Source organism: Lactuca virosa, chromosome 2 (assembly GCF_052849685.1).
Source record: "Lactuca virosa cultivar CGN04683 chromosome 2, Lactuca_virosa_CGN04683_v6, whole genome shotgun sequence".
Lineage (NCBI taxonomy): Eukaryota > Viridiplantae > Streptophyta > Magnoliopsida > Asterales > Asteraceae > Lactuca > Lactuca virosa.
The window spans coordinates 23,244,763-23,263,657 of record NC_136427.1 but is presented as its reverse complement, the minus strand read 5'-3'; positions in this window follow the sequence as shown (position 1 = coordinate 23,263,657).

Below are 18,895 nucleotides of genomic sequence, written 5' to 3'. Positions count from 1 at the left end.
AAAATGATACTTATGATTTATATTAATATATTATAAGTTCTAATATATTAATATGGAATCATATTATTTAACTAGTATTGATTAAGAATTAATTTAGTGATAAAAAAGGAACTAATTAAATATGGACTCTTATATATATAGGATGGGCCAAGTGCATTTAGGTTGGGCTAAGCTTTCATGGATAGTCCATGGAGTGTTTAACCCATGGAGCCTATGGAAATGAAAGGTCATGGGTATTAGGGTTTATATGAATGTAACCCTAATCCTCCACACTATATAAAGAGGTCTCTAGTTCATTAAATGGGCACTAGTGTATAATACACAAGAGGGCAAATCCGATTTCATAAGAGTGAACTTAAGTATTCTTCTTCTCAAGTTATTCCAAGGGTTTTTGGTGTTGTGTGAACCATTTGAGGTGCAACACTTGGGGCACTGAGCTCTTAAAGGTTCAAGACTTCAAGCTCCATCGAAAGGTATGTCATTCTACTAGATTCTTGTACTGTATATACTTCATATTATGCTAGTTAAGATGAAACCTTGGAATATTGAATATTTGCATGTATAATAGAGAAAACATAGATCCAAGGTTTATAGGGTTGCATGTACACCATAGGAGTGTTAGAATGCTCAAAACCCATCAATATGTATGTGATTTGAAATAGACCCAGGGGTGAAATAGACCCGATATAGCCTTGTGCTGACATATGAGTTGAAATAGGCTCGAGGGTGAAATAGAACAGGGGTGAAATAGACCCGTCATAGCCTTGTGCTAACATATGATTTAAAATAGACTCGGGGGTGAAATAGACCCAGTACAACCTTGAGCTGATGTATGTGTACGATATAGGGTATTTTGGGGAACTCACTAAGCTTTGTGATTACGATTTTGTGGTTTAAACATTTTCAAGTACTTCCAGTTTTTTAAAAAGAAGAGCCAGACTTCATTGAATTGCATCCCCTGAAGATTTATTCTATAATGATTATATATATATATATATATATATATATATATATATATATATATATATATATATATATATATATATATATATAGAGCTAGGTTCAAATGTGGATTGACATCTATTGTGTGGACGTGTGGATAATGCTATTCTGTGAGAATTACAAAGAAAATATGTTGTTTGATAATATGAATACGTTCAATCTTATATAATTATTTTAATTATTAAGCATTTTCACTAATTAAATCGTCTATAAGGTTATTATACACTTTTTTAATTATTCTCACTCTGTTAGAATGTTATCAGGATGTTTATTGAGTCGTATTCTGTAAGAAGTAAAATAAATAAAAAACGATGAATGAGAACAAAAATGAATTAGAATTGGTGAGAATCCATTAAAATAACAATAGTTTTTTGAGATTGAACGTATTCACATTACTAAACAACATATTCTCTTAGTAATTTTCATAAAATAGCATTATCCACACGTCCACACAATAGTTGTCCATCCACATTATAACCTAGCCCTGTATGTATATATATATATATATATATATATATATATATATATATGTATATATATATATATATATATATATATATATATATATATATATATATATATAGGGCTATGTTCCTATGTATTTGATATATATTGTATAACCATACAGCTAGTTGTGAGATATTACATGCAAAGAATTAGTGGACAAGATTCTTATGACATTTTTGTAAATAAATTGGAAGAATAAAAAGTTCAATTTGAATAAAATGATACGTTTAATGGTATTATTGACATTCTCTCTTGTATGAAGCTGAAAAACTTGTTATGAAGGCGAGAGAAATTGTTAAAGGTCAATAGGTCCCAAGGAAAGTAGATACATAATATCTTCCATGGTTAAGGAGGTTACGAAAAAGAATGACACCTGGTAGAATGTCGAATGATGTTGCAGGGTTGAGTGGTGAGCAAATGAAAGTTGTGGGAAAAATGGGGTTATGGAGTCTTTTAAAATCTAATATAGATGTTGTACTGAAGTTGTTAAATTACTTTCTAATTGACAAATATGATGAGGAAACTAACATGCTACAATTCGAGAATATGGTCCTTACAATCACAAAAGATTTGATATTTGTCATAATGGGGTTCAGGTGTGGTGGGTTAGATATAAAGAATCTGGATGGATGTATAAGAAAAATCCTATTCTCGATGAATGGAAAGCCTAATACCTGGGAAAGAAATACAATACTAAAGTGTATTTTAATAAAATAGAAAAATCGTAGGAAGACAACATGATGTTCAGATTGAATTTTTTGAAACTTTTCTTTAACACGTTCATCGAGTCAATGCCTTGGGGTACATCCCAAGATAATTTATAAACAAGCAAATTTTAATTGAGAACTACTCAACTATCGACCGGTGTGAGTACATGTTTCAAGGGTTTAGAATAGGAAAGGTGATGTGGAGAAGAGATGACAAAACCTCATACTACACTGGACCGGTTACTATGTTTCTGGTTAGAATCACATGTACTTTTAAATAAATGTATGCTTTATACTACATACCAATAGTAATTAAATATACAATTTTGAGTTGATTTATGAGTATTTAATGTGTTATGAATCAATTCTGATTAAGAAAAGGGTACTAATTATCCACCAAGTAACACCAAAGTTGTTGTTAGAAGTAAAGGCTTATGAAATTAATGGCGGGGATTTTGGAAGAATGCATTTGGATCCAAGGGATGATGTAGGTATTGAAGATGATAATGTTGTAGATGATAATGAAGGTGAACTATAAGTAGTGCATGGATTGGTAGTAGAGCTGGAAGATGTGAAAGAAGGAACATCAACAAGAGTTGTAGGAGATTGGAGTGAGGCTGATTTATCGTTCACTCAAGTACCTGCATTACCTGGAGTATTAACCGAGGTTAACTAAACGATGGACAAATTGGGTGCGAAAATGGTGTTTACAACACCTGTAAGACAATAAGGTTAAATCCTTGATGAAGGAGAAGAGGATGGTAGTATTGGAGGTGGTGATATTAATGTACCAAGAAAAATAAGTGATGATTTGATTGTGGCTACAAAGGATAAAGATGTTATTAAAGAGAAAAATAAGGGGAAGTTAGCTAAAACTTACTAATCACCATTCATAAGTAGAATTCTAGACGTGGGGAAGAAAGTTAACGCTGATGATATATCATTGTGTAACTTGGTTTTTGCATCAAAAAGATTGAATGCGTAAGAAAGAAATTTAATATTAACCATACAATAAAGTGCTTCTATAGTAGAATATTGTTTTTTAATTTTGTAACTAGTTTGCTAAAAAATTAACATTTTGTTTCCTTTAATAACATTGTAAACAGGGTTGCAATATAGGAAAGTGATGATGGGCATGTACTGTACCAAGGCAATGGAGGAATGCAAGTCAAGTCTATTGCCTCCTACATTATTCTTTAACTGTCGTGTGATGGTAAGTACATTTTAAATGAATTTGTGGAATATAATATTGATTAATATATACAAAATACATACAAAGTACTACAATGATGGATATGGTGAAGCTGGAAAAAACACGTTTGGAAGATTTTGGAGTGTACATATGCATGGTAATTGCAAATGCAGATTGCCAACCAAATTTTCGAAACATGGCACAGGTATTGAACCCCCAATTTATTTTGGGAACTTATACTAAAAATAAGTTGATTAATTCTATACAGAATACACTTTTGAATTAAGAATTTGTATATGAGACATTCTTATTATAATAATAGAATGAAATTCTAAAGATTGCATTCTGCTAATAATATAATCGAGTTTAACATATTTAATTTTTAATGGAATGCACAAGTATTTATCCATATTGTTGATGAATGTCACACCCCCAAACCAGAACGGAGGAAATGTCTGGGGGTGGATGACTTTCATGTACAATATCATAACAAATGAATAGTAGTGATCAAAGCATTACAACCATAATATTGATAAATAATAAGTTTACATTTTATCCAAAAGATTGTTTACTTGAAACCATATACATATAACCGAAAATAAATGAGGTGACGTTGCGACATCCCATCCTCCCGAAAACTCTTTGATTACCTGTTTACTAGTTTCCTGAGAATACAAGTGATTTTGAAAAGCGTCAACAATTAAGTTGGTGAGTTCATAAGTGTTTCGTATGAGAGAAATCGGTAGATTTTCCTTGTAGAAATGATAAAGTGTGCTTTCAGAAAATCCAATATTTTCTTTAAAAATGAACTGTAAGTCTTAAACCCAAAACTAATATGTAAGTAATGATGTACTGGAAAATGGTGTTATGAAGTTTTATCTTTATATAAAACTACTTGAATTTATGTTAACCCCGTGAACCAAATGTTTTGTTAATACCCCATGTGAGTTATCATAACCATGCTAATGAGTAGTTGGCCTGCTACGACGTTCTTCAAGCGTTAGAATATTAGACATTTGTCACCCCAGACCTGCCGGTCTAACTGTGGTTGTCAATCCCATATAGATCTATACACCAGTGTCACGCTCTCTCTACAAGAGACTCTGGTTATAATTCAAGACTTAGTGTGTACTCTGGTAGGTACAGTGAAGCCAAATGTCTCACAAAATTGTATCAACCCGTTTACGTGAACTGAAAACCCCTTTTTTCTTGTAAATGAATGCATTAGTCTTCCATAGTGGCTACATAGTGTAAAAATAATTATACCTTTAAATAATTATATGTTTCTTCCGTAATGATAGTGTAGTGTTTGTGACTCCCAAACTATACCAATTATACTTTATTATGCTTGTTTGTTGAGACTATTTATATAATAATTTATATAAATACATAGTAATTATCTTGTCTAGTTTCAAAATGTATAGTTAAAACATCATACTTTTGGGTTGTTTCCCACAAAATGGTGAAATAACTAAAATGTAACCCTTTTTGTTAGAAAAACTATATGTTGGTAAAAGTCTGAAACCCCTGTAGTTTTGTAATCATATTTCCTTATGATTATATAACATAATGTATGTTTTGTTTTTGTTAGTTTTGCATCTTAAAACTATTATATGACAAATAATTGTCCAAAAGCTAGTGATAATCATATTTTATGCAAACATTGTGATAAACCAAACTTTACTTTTATCCCCCCCCCCTAAAACATGAAAAACTCAAAAATGTAGCGGTATGAACTCACCTTGAGTGTGTTCATGGTTGGAGAAAGAGATGATTGTGAAGATCTCCAAGCCTAAAACACTTGATTGTGGTTGATGAACTCTTTAAAGATGATATTATCCTCAGAGTTTTAACACATTATAATGTGTGTAAATAAGATGAAACTAACATGAAAGTGTGTAAATACACTAGATTAGAATTTTTTTTTACCAAAAGTCTAAGAATAAACTTGGAGAAGTAACCCTTGGAAGCTTTGGACTTGATCCTTGAGAGAATTTGGAGTAAACATCAAAGAGTATGGAAATGGTGGGGGCTTGTGGGGTGATCTTGGCCCAATATGAGGAGGGAAGGTGATGGGATATTTTCTTAGTTATTTGTTGGACAATTACTTTGATACATGCCGGGTAATAAGTCTTATGGGGAACTGATGTATCTATAACGTCTCAAAGTCAACCCCTTTCATTTTCTTTCCAACCAAAATCCACTTAGAAACCACCGAAATCACATGTGATTTCGGCTATGGTCCAACCAAGATCACAATGGTGATTTTGGCCATGGTCCAACCGAGATCACGATGGTGATTTCAGCCATGGTCCAACTGAGATCACCTAGTGATTTTGGTCCAGGAGCCTAACCAAAATCCCAATGCATTGGGGTGATTAGTTGAACTTTGTTGACTAGTTTGAATTTTTGCTGACTTGCTGACTTTACTTAATTTCTGTTGGCTCGTTTAACTTATGTTGGATCCAATTTTTGGCAGTTGTCACATAATCCCCCCATTAGAGAAAATTTCGTCCCGAAATTACTTCTGGTGTGGGTACTCATGGGCTAGCGAAAAGATGTGGGTACTTCTGTTTCATTTGATCTTCTCGTTCCCAGGTGAATTCGGGTCGTCGCTTGGCGTTCCAACGGACCTTCACTATGGGTATGCGGCTTTGTTTCGTCCTTTTGACCTCACTGTCCATGATTTCCACAGGTTCCTCTACACAGTGTAGACTCTCGTTTACCTTGATTTCATCGAGTGGGACTACAAGAGTCTCGTCGGACAGACACTTCTTCCGGCAGGACACGTGGAAGGTGGGGTGTACGTTACTGAGTTCTTGTAAGCTAGCGGGCCAATTCTGGCAAGGATCTCGAATGGCCCGATATACCTTGGATTTAATTTCCCACGTTTCCCAAAATGAATCATCCCCTTCCAGGGTGAGACCTTTAACATCACGCGGTCACCAACCTGGAACTCCAAGGGTTTTCGTCGCTTATCTGCATAACTCTTTTTCCGATCACAGGATGCCTTTAATCGTTCACGGATTTGAACAATCTTCTCTGTTGTTTCTTGTATGATCTCTGGGCCGGTGAGTGTGCTATTAGGCACTTGTCCCCTTGCTAACTGCGTGTCACCCACTTCAGCCCAACATAGAGGTGATTTACACTTGCGCCCATAGAGGGCTTCGAATGGCGTGACTTTGATGCTAGTGTGATAACTGTTATTGTATGCGAACTCAATGAGTGGTAAATGGGTATCCTAGGCTTTACCAAAGTCTATCACACAAGCTCTCAACATGTCTTCCAGCGTCTGAATGGTTCTCTCACTTTGGCCGACAATTTGAGGGTCATAAGTTGTACTCATGTCGAGTTTGGTCCCTATTAACACGCTGTCATGCATGTATTAATCAAATCAATTTATCACTGCTGGTTGCACTAAAAATATAACACAGGGAAGCAGGGTCGAATACTCAGGGACACAGCCTAAAAGTCAATGCCTTTTTTTGCATCATACATAATTTAGTCAAGACAAAAATTATTAAAAGGGGGATTTGAATTAAACTAAACACTAAAATTGCAATGATATTAAATTAAACGAAAATGAATATAAAAAACGATTTCAGCTCTGCTACGACTTTCCTACTCATGCAATCAACCCATATCCGGTTATTTGAGATGCGTTCTATCTAAGCTGGTACTGAAAAAAACTAACAAGCTCTAGTAATTTGTCTTTTACCTTATATAGTTAACCAAAACAAGCTCTTCAATTAACCCTAACTTTTTACTGTCTAATCAAACAAGCTCTTAATTAAGATCAGAAAAGTTGCATTATAATCTATGTAAAATTCCCAGCAATATCCAATACTTCACACAGGCTCGGAAGTGTAAAGATATGATTTTTCAGTTTATAATAAAGTCAAATCCCAAACACAGAACCAATTTATTACTTGTTACTTATTACCAGTTGATAAGAACAATTACGTATTCTATAAACTGATTAACTAGAATGATAAAACCCTAGCTAGGTGATCAGGATAACAAGAATCAAAATCAAACATTCATTAAGAACAAAACTAAAAAATCTAGATTGAAGCACAAATCAAAAACCAGATCTAATGATCAATCACATGAAAAGTACTCGTCTTGCAGAACTGAAAACTAAGGTTTTAGCCAGACATGGCTAAAATCTGATAAAAACAAATGAAAAGAGACATCAAACAACTAATCTTACTAATCTACTTGAAGGAGATGATCAACAGTCTTCAGATCTTCAGAAATCGGAGAAATCGGAGAAGAAACGCCTCCAAAATCGTATTTTCGTCGTCTGGTGCCTCTGGAAACACCAACTTAGGTTACTGGAATGCTATCAGGGTCTATTTATACGTCCAGTAGCAAAAAACGACGCGCATGCGATCGCATGGGCACAACCTGCGATCGCAGGTTTTGAACAAAACGCGTGTCGTGCCTTTTTAATGAAGTAGGATGCTGTTTTGGAACTTTTTGGCCAACCTGCGATCGCATGTACACAACCTGCGAACGCCAGTTTTCATTTTTCACTTCCGGCTGAATTTTTGGCACTAAAAAACCTCGGATCCATGCTGCGACCTAACCTGCGATCGCATAAAGGCTCCATGCGATCGCATAGAGATAACATGCGATCGCATGTTGTACCTAAGACGTCCGAAATTTTGTCTACTTTTTAGATCATTTGAATCCTGTCGATAGGAGTTACGTTTCTCGAGATATGGTCAAAATACTAACAGGGGGTCAAAGCTGTCAGCAACATCCTTTAACTTTAGATTGCATATTCTATCTTCGTGTGATCAATTTGATTGAATGTTTCTTGACCAAAGCATCTTTCAATCATTCCCATAATCCTTCATAAGTCCCAAGCTCCATTTTAAGCTCCAAACGCGCATCTAATTGCTCCCAAAGCACTGCTCCACTCGAACTATCTGAAATTGAGATAGAAACATGAGCAGTACGGGAATTCTAACGAAATACATGAGCTGAACATTATTTAAAAAAAATGACATTCAAATGTACAAAATATGATGCTAAAATGATAATAAAAACTACCCTATAAGATGCATGAAATGACATCTAACAGTCCCCAAGGACTTCTGTAGGGATTGCCAAAACCATGAGGTTAATGTACTATCTCTGTCGGAGATGATGGATATTGGCACCCCATGTAGTCGTACAATTTCTTTAATGTACGTCCTTGTTAGGTTCTCCATCTTGTCGGTCTCTTTTATTGGTAGGAAGTGTGCAGATTTGGTTTTTTGGGTTTTGAGCATTCTAACACTCCTGTGGTGTACATGCAACCCTAAATACCTTGGATCTATGTTTTCTCTATTATACATGCAAATATCAATTTTCCAAGGTATTGTTCTAACTAGCATAATATAAAGTACATGTAATATAAAATCTAGTAGAATTACATACCTCTTTGTTGTAGCTTGATTCCAAGGAGCTCAAGAGCCTAGTGCCCCAAGTGTGACACCTCAAATGGTTCACACAACATCAAAACAACTTGGAATAACCATGAGAAGAGATACTTCACTCTAGAAATCGGCTTGCCCTCTTGTGTATGCACTAGTGCCAATTTAACAAAGTAATGGGGTCTTTATATAGTGTGCACATTAGGGTTACACCATGTAACCCATGTATTTACCCATTCCTTATGCTCCATGAATTTTAACCTCCATGGAGTATCCATGGGTCACTACATGGGTTAAACCCAACATAAGGAATCATGGATCATAAGCCCACATATATAAGAATGAATGATTTACACAATCAATCCCCATATATTTAATTAGTCTCTTTTGATCACTAAATTAATCGCAAATTAATTCTTGATCAAAACTAATTAAATAATATGATTTCATATTAATATATTAGAACTTATAATATATTAATATGTCAGAAATATCCTCTTCTCACAAAAGGTCTATCCAAATTGTTCTGATGCCATGCAACCCAAATGGACCATGCTGGGTCGGGTCAAGTATATACGAATTATAGTTATGGACTTAGACACTAATCCAACAGTCTCCCAGTCGGATAAGTCTAATAACTATTATTGCAAGTATGACTCCAACCTGACCAGCAATCGTAGCTCTTAAAAGCCGCTGTCGAACTCTGAACAAATCAATGACGCGTCCATTAGATAAGTGATCATATATTCCTCCATTCTAGATATCATATGGACTGAGACATGGATTATAATCATTCTCTCTGTCCATTTGTTGTTTCCCGATTTCTGATTTATGACGACCGAATAATTGAATAAATCAAATCAGTCCAGGCTTGGCCAAGCACTTAGGGTGTCATCACTAAATAATCGAGGGGCCCGTAGATATCGCTTTTATCCCTTTAAGGGTAAAAGGAATGGATAAACTTTGACTCATATGCTTGTACTAACTACTTGTTGAATCATACACAAAGGTACGTTTTATAACATCGAGTTACCAATGCGTTTTCGTGCAATCAATGTATAACCAACTCATAGTCAACAACTCATATCTCTAGGTTTGAAGAATATAAGATATTATCGTCTCATGATTCACTCGTGATAAAATCCATGAAGTGATTCAAATGAGCGTGGGTTGAATCCAATACTCAGAACTTATGAGCACTCATGAATGTTGCAGCAACTCTTGCTATGTCCACTACCTTGGACATCTACAAACCAACTTCATGACATTCTTGGTTTGAATAACTTAGTCATTCAGGAAGAATGACCTAGTTATCCTGGAAGTCAAAACATGCAAAGTGAAGCACAAGAATAATACTAATCCTATATGGCCCCAAACTCTTGAGTGTAAATAAAAAACCCTTTAATCTAAGCACCATATTGATGACTCATTATTTATTGTTTCGATTTTATCAACTTTATACTTGAATTAAAACAATAGTCATGCCATGCACCAAGTATGCACACTATGTTTACCTATGATCCTTTCTTTTGTGAAATAGATCAATTGAACACGACTCCAATGATGTTCATTTCACAATCCAAATCCTTTTTGTAAATGTAAGAATACCAAACTCTTGCCATTTACTGTAATCTATTAGATTCTAAACTTATATGCAATGATCCTCTTGTAATGACTATGCACAAAAGTCACAAAGACTTGGCAACAGACATTACAAAGTATTCCAATGGAGATCAATTCAATGGAAACGAAGTCTCATATTCAAACTACATTGCTTTGAACATCCTTCTTGCATTAAGTTTTCTAATCTTACACAGATTGACTAACTTCCACCTATGAGAATATTTCCATATTCCCATTTTGACTATCAGTTCTGAATAAGAGTTGCCTCTTTTCAGAATATGTCAATATGGTCCTTCCAAAATTAACCCTATACTTCCAACTATCCCTGAGCAACCAATCTTTGGTAAACCTTAGATTGTCCTCGACAATTGTTTAATCATTTTAGTCACATCAATTTCTAGACCTTTTCCCTTCTTAATGCCCCAGGCATTTGGAAAATTTAGAAAGGATAAATATTATAGCGCATGTAATCGATCCTATACCCGAAGAATATGGGACACAGTTCATGCTATAAAATTTCTATTTCCCATGTTCTCAAAATTTGACTATGAGGAGGGATGCCGTAATCATAATCGAATTTTGAGAACGCAATATATAGAATTTTCTTATGTTGAACCATTCCAACATAAAAATCATATATTTATCCTTGACTAAAGGTGATTAAAATCTCAATCTAAGCTTTTAGAATTGAAATGAAGTATATCCTCTCCCTTAATTATAGCAAAACAACTTTTCCAACCTCTACAACTTCAAGAATTGAAACTTTGTTTTCTATAATTAACATTGCTAACTTGCAATACTTATCATAATTATCATGTTCCCACTAACATGATGATTATAATCTAACTAGCATAACACTTTATGCTCCCACTAGCTTTGACATGTACCCAGAAATCAGCTGGACTTCTAGAAATCAATACTTTATTGACTTTCTTTCCAAAATTTAGATTTCTGATACGAGATGCTTTGATAAGATTTTATCAAAATCATACACATTTCCTTAGATAGCTCACATGTGTGTCTAAACAATTATGAAGAGGAATGCCGTAATCATAATGTTTAGACCTTTTGCCATTCTCACAAATCCATGTTAGTGTGCCGGTTAACCACATGCGCTCCATTAATGACTTTGAGAATGCAACTATCACAATTTCTATATACTTAAAATCTACTTAGTGAAAGTGTTTCCTCACCATCATTTTCATGAATCGGAGAGAAACCTTATGACATTTAGATTTTATGGTGCATGTGTTCCTATCCATGTGAATTTGTCAAAACCATAATCACACGACAAGGTTAGTGACAAATCCAAACTCATATGGATTGAACTTGTTCAATCTTTATTTCTTGCCACCTGTCAGCACAAGGGCCTACCATTGCTTCCAGGTTGTTATGCAACAAATTTAGAGCTCATAGAACTCATATGCAAAGTCAACTTTTAAATGTAATAGACACATAAATAAGAATATGTCAACACGATAGGTTACAACCTCAAGTTGTGTGCTAGTGATTAAATAATAGGTTTCATTCTTGATTAGTTGTTGAAACTTTCTCAAGATCTTTTAAGACTCCCATTGTCCTCTTGACATATTGGACTCTTTTGTCAAGAATCATTCCTTGACAAAACAAATATTCAAGAGTTAGTGTGGATTCTCATCAAGACAAACACTTCACACAATTGGCCTTAGTTAGTCTTTGTCTTATCCAAAATTGTTGGATTAGGTGTCTAAGTTCATAACTATTTCTGGAATGTACTTGACCCGATTAGCATGGTCCATTTGGGTTGCATGGCATCATGCATTTGGATAGACTAAAATGAGAGAAATAACACTTAAGGTTTATTAATATATTATAAGTTCTAATATATTAATAGTATTATTTAGTTAGTATTGATCAAGAATTAATTTGGAATTAATTAAGTGATCAAAAGAAGACTAATTAAATATATGGGTTGATTGTGTAAATCATCCATACTTATATAGTGGGCTAATGCTTCATGGATTATCAAGTTGGGCTAAAACCCATAGGATGCTTCATGGATGCTCCATGGTGGTTATAGAACCTATGGGTCATGGAAATGAAAAGTCATGACAATTAGGGTTTACATGGTGTAAACCTAATTGTAACACACTATATAAGCTTCACTTTGTTCACCAAAATCGGCGACTAAGCATACAAGTGAGGGCTAGCCGATTTGAAGAAGTGTTTCATTTCTCTCTAAGTTATTCCAAGTGCATTTGGTGTTGTGTGAGACATTTGAGACATCACACTTGAGGTGCTAGGCTCACAAGGTTTTCAAGGAATCCTAACTACTACAAGGTATGTATTTCCTACTAACTTTTATGATGAAAAGTTCCCAATGTATGCTAGATAGGTTATGAACCTTGGAAAAACAATTTTGCATGTAGCATAGATAAAACATAGATCCAAGGTTTCTAGGGTTGCATGTACACCATAGGAGTGTTAGAATGCTCAAAACCCTTCAGTGGTATCAGAGCCTAGGCTTGTTTGTTTGATACTTGATGCAAAATTGTGAAAAAACTCAGTTTTTCTGCACTCTGCAGCATGAACTCGACGAGTCCATGGGGGTACTCGACGAGTCCATGACCGAATTCATCCTACTCGACGAGTAGGCCCTTGCACTCGACGAGTAGGAGCCCATGAATGCAGAGTTTCGAGTTTTGCTGCTGGAAATGGACTAGAAACATTACCCTAAACTGTTTTAGTGTTATAAAACTTGTTTTAGATGGTGTAATGGTTGTTCTAATCCATTTACAATGGCTAATATCAAAATTTCATGTTTATATGTGTTCATATGTTCTTGAAATTTTGATAGGAATATTCATGTTTTTATGAGTTCTTGATAGATCATAGGAATTATTTGTTTAATGTTTAATTTATGATCTTTATGTGTTTTAATGGAATACATAATTTGTCCTCAAGTTATGGATTACCAAAAGTCATTCTTTTAAAGTCCATTATTAAACACATAGGTTACATAAAATGAAAAGTCACTCATTTTATTACATCATTAACTCATAAGTTATGAAAGATGAAAAGTTTTGAAAGTTACAAAACTTGCCCTCAAGTTTTGGAACATGTAAAGTCACTTTAAATACTTTAGCTCCAACCCCTAGAATTTTAAAAGTTAAAATTCAACCCTTATACTTTATAATATGATAAGTTTAATAATAATTATATATGTATAAGAAAAAGTCGTTAGTAGAGCGTGTGTGGTTAACCGGCACACTAACCTGGACTTAACACGATAGGCAAAGGGTAACTTAATATTTATCATAGTATCGGTGGAGCGCGTGTGGTTAACCGGCACATCGATTGAGGGGTAAATATTAAGGGTACCAAGTAATTTGCATGGTTACTTCACACCTTGTTTTGTGATCCTCGACATCCCAGTCACAAAACCTGAAGGGCACACTCGAGATTGAAACATGCCATTGAAAAGTTCAATGAATCTCAAAGAATCTAGGAGTTTCAAAAACCAATTAAAACCTAATAATTCATTTCGTTTTCGTGGTGGAAATTGGTGAATCGTCATTCACCTACCTTCAAATATTTTATAGCTTGGATTACGGCATCCCTCTTCTAAGTTATAAAATATTGTGTTGGGTCCTAGCCTTAATATTACATTTGGGTGTTTTATTAAGGACTATCTTTATATCTAATCTAAACTTGTCTTTCTTCTTTTCAGATGTCTTCCAACAATGCTGCTTCTGGCTCAAACCCTACCGGCTCCTTCTCTCTCATGAACCTTTGTGGGACAGTCATCTTTGATGGATCGAACTTTATGGATTGGATCAGGAACATCAGAATGGTCACTCGGTATGAGGACACGGAATATGTCCTTGACAAGGAGCTTAAAGAACTCGAGCCGACTGCTACTCCTGAGGAGGTCGATGAATATCAGGCCCATGAAAGGGATGCTACGAAAGTGGCATGCATCATGTTGGGCACTATGACAGCCGAGCTCCAAAAGTCCTATGAGGACTACTATCCTTTTGAGATGCATCATGATTTGATGGACCGCTACCATCAGAGTGCTCGTCAAGAGGGATATGAGATCATCTCCTCCATGATAACAACCAGGATGAAGGATGATGAACCCATCACGGGCCACATGTAGAAAATGCAAAGGTATGTGGACCATTTGCTGAAACTGAATGTGAACTTCCCAGAGGAGTTGGCAATAGATATTATCTTGCACTCCTTACCTTCGTATTATGATCAATTCTGCATGACATACCACATGAACAAGGAGGAAGTTACACTCAGCAAACTTCAAGTACTTTTGAAGACCGCGGAAAGTGGTCTTAAAGGTAAGTCGGTTGTTACTACTCCTACTCCTACCGCGGCCCCTCTCTTGGCAATCGAGCAAGGAAAAGGAAAGAAGAGGAAGAGCCCTTCGAAGGGTACCAAGGGAAAGTCCCTTGTGGCTCCTCTTCGAGTGGAACTAAGAAAGGTTTCGTCACTCCTTCTGCTAACCCTAAAGAGGCGAAATGCTTCTATTGCCATGAAAAGTCGCACTGGAAGCGAAACTGCCCAAAGTACCAGCAAGATATGAAGGATGGGAAAGTTAAACCGAACCATGCAGGTATTTAGACTATATTGTCTAATAACTCACCCTATTTTAATTCTTGGGTCCTTGATACAGGTTGTGGTATTCACATATGTTGTGATTTGCGGGGACTAAGAAGAAGTGAGAATGTGGAGCATGGGAAGATAAACTTAATCATGGGAAATAGGAAAGTTACACCTGTCACCAAGATTGGAGTTTATTCTTTATTGCTAAGTAGTGGATTAACATTAGATTTGAATAAATGTTGTTACTCGCCTGAAATGGCAAGAAATATTATTTCCTTTCATGCTTTGTACAAACAAGGTTTTACCTTTTCATTTAATAATGATAGTGGTGGTATTTATGCTTTCTTTAATAATGTTCTTTATTTTAAAGCATTACCTTGTGATGGTGTGCATGAAGCTCTGTCGGTTGTAGACAATCTAGGAAATAATGTGTTGTGTATTGATTATTCGAATAATAATTTGGATAAAGCATCATTATGGCATTGTCGTCTTGGACATGTAAGCAAGAAACGCATAGGCCAACTCCAAAAGGATGGAGTATTGGAGTCATCTGAGCTAAAGTCAGATGATAGTTGTGAATCATGCTTACTTGGGAAAATGACAAAGTCACCCTTCATTGGTACATGTGCTGGGGGTGAAGGTTTGTTGGATCTTGTACACACTAATGTGTGTGGACCCTTCAAAACTGCCATAAGGGATGCTAATCGTTATTATGTGACTTTTACTGATGATTATAGTAGATATGGTTATGTCTACTTAATCAAGCATAATTCAGAGACTTTTGAAAGGTTTAAAGAGTTTAAACAGGAAGTAGAGAATCAATTGGGCAGGAACATTAAGATGCTTCGATCCGATCGAGGTGGTGAGTATCTTAGTACAAAGTTCCTTTACTATTTTAAGGAATGTGGGATTATCTCACAATTGACACCTCCCAGTTGAATGGTGTGGCTGAGAGGCGCAATCGAACCTTGTTGGATATGGTTCGTTCCATGATGAGTCGAGCTTCGCTACAATGCTCATTCTGGGGGTATGCCTTAGAGACTGCCGCCCATATCCTTAATCTAGTCCCCACAAAGAAGGTTGCCAAAACACCTCATGAGATGTGGACCGGAAAAGTTCCCAATCTGGACCACATCAAGATTTGGGGTTGCGAGGCTTTAGTGAGGCGCGAGTCTCACGATAAGCTCGAACCTCAAAGTGAGAGGTGTATTTTCATCAGCTACCCACAGAGATCCTTTGGTTACCTCTTCTACAGACCTAATGATAATGTGGTCTTTGTAGCAAGGAGAGGAGTCTTTCGCGAGAGAGAATTCATAAGCCAAGGAAACAGTGGGAAGAAATTTGACCTTGAAGAAATTCAAGAGTCAAGTGGTGAAGGAACCTCAAACCCTAGCAATCAACCTGAGGAGGAAACTCCTGTTGATCTGAAAAAAGAGTCTTTACCTATGAGACGTTCCACGAGAATTAGGAATGCACCTGAGCATTACTATGGTTCCATATTACTACGGAAGGTGATACACTTATCAGTGATAAAAAATTGGTAAGTTTGGATGAACCTAACAGCTACACGGAAGCCATGGCAGGCCCTGAGGCTGCTAAATGGAAAGAGGCTATGGACAGTGAGATACAATCTATGTATGACAATGAAGTTTGGAACTTGGTTGACAATGTACCAGGTCGTAAGACAGTTGGGTGCAAGTGGATCTTCAAGAAGAAGACTGACATGGATGGTAATGTACACACTTATAAGGCGCGACTGGTTGCAAAGGGCTTTTCTCAAACTACGGGAGTTGATTATGATGAGACCTTTTCACCAGTAGCAAAGATTAAGCCCATTAGGGTTATGCTAGGCATTGCTACATTTCATGACTATGAAATATGGCAAATGGATGTCAAAACCGCTTTCCTTAATGGAAAGTTGGCTGAGGATGTTTGCATGAGTCGTCCAGAGGGTTTTGCCAGTGCAGAGTACCCTAATAGAGTGTGTAAGCTTGAGAAATCCATCTATGGACTGAAACAAGCACCTCGCAGATGAAATCTTTGCTTCGATGAGAAGGTCAAAGAGTTTGGTTTTTCGAGGAGTGAAGATGAATCTTTTGTATATGTCAAGGCTAGTGTGAGTATAGTTAGTTATTTGGTATTGTATATGGATGACATACTACTCATAGGAAATGACATCCCAACTCTGCAGGAAGTTAAGTCCTGGCTTGGGAAGTGTTTCGCTATGAAGGACCTTGGAGAAGCTGCCTATATCCTAGGGATAAGGATTCTGAGAGACAGGAGTAAAAGACTAATTGGACTTAGTCAGAGTACCTACTTGGAGAAGGTGCTAAATAGATTCAGCATGCAGAACTCCAAGAAAGGAGAGTTACCGATCCAGAGTAACGCGAGACTAAGTAAGACTCAGAGCCCGAGTATAGAGGATGAGATAGCAGAGATGAGTCGAGTACCTTATGCTTCCGCTGTAGGCTCGATCATGTATGCTATGACCTGTACTCGTCCTGATGTGGCCTTTGCATTGAGCATGGTCAGCAGATATCAGGGGAACCCTGGCAAGGCTCACTGGACTGCGGTAAAGAACATTCTCAAGTACCTGCGGAGGACTAAGGACTGGGTCCTTACCCTCGGTGGGAGTGATGACTTGAGAGTGTTAGGGTATAGTGATGCTAGCTTTCAGACTGATAGGGATAATTTCTGCTCTCAGGCTGGGTCTTTACCTTCAACGGAGGAGCAATTTCTTGGAAAATTTCCAAGCAGGAGATAGTGGCTGATTCAACTTGTGAATCAGAGTATATAGCGGCAAGCGAGGCAGCAAAGGAGGCGATATGGCTAAAGAACTTCATTGGAGACCTTGGAGTTGTACCAGCTATAAACAAGCCCATAGAGATTTTCTATGATAGTGAAAGTGCAGTTGCCTTAGCCAAGGAACCAAGGGATCACGGGAGATCCAGACACATCGACAGAAAATATCATTTCATCAGACATCGAATAGAAGAAGGAATCCTCGTGGCAAAGAGGGTATCATCAGATGAGAACCCATCAGAATCCCTCACGAAGGGACTGGGTAAGGTTAAGCATCTCCAGCATGCGAGGCGCATAGGGCTGAAGGATGATATTAGTTTTAGTAGTTAGATAGCTTTGAAATGTGTAAAGTGTAATTGACATTTGATGATGAATAAAAGTTGTATTTATTTATGAGTAAAGTGTTGTTATCTTTTGTCAATCGTTTACTATCGTTTCATTTTGCATGTTTTGACTTCCAGAATAATTATGTTTGGTATATCATATTATTCGAATTCTCCACAGTCGGTCATATGTTGGAAGTAGGTATGAATCAAGACTGTCATGAGTTGGTTGTAGAGGTCTAAGATGTTGGACATGGCTACAACACTCATGAGTGCTCATAAGTTCTGAGTATTGGATTCAACCCACGCTCGCTGGTATCACTTCATGGAATTTATCTCGAGTGATCGCGAGACGGTAATATCATATAAGTCTTCAAACCTAGAGATATGACTTGTTGCCTATGAGTTGGTTATGCATTGATTGTACGAAAACGCAATGGTAACTCGATGTTATAAAACATGCCTTTGTGTATGATTCAACAAGTAGTAGAACAAGCATATGATTCGAAGTTTATCTGTTCCTTCTTGGATTAGAAGCGATATCTGGGCCCCTCGATGATTTTGTGTTGACCCATGTACCGGGCCCGGTCAGAACTAAGTTGATGTGTTCAATTAAGTTCTATGTCAAACAAATCGGAAATCGAGAAACAAACTGTTGGTCAATAAGTAAGACATTGTTCCATGTATTTGTCCGGCTGATATCTATAACAGAGG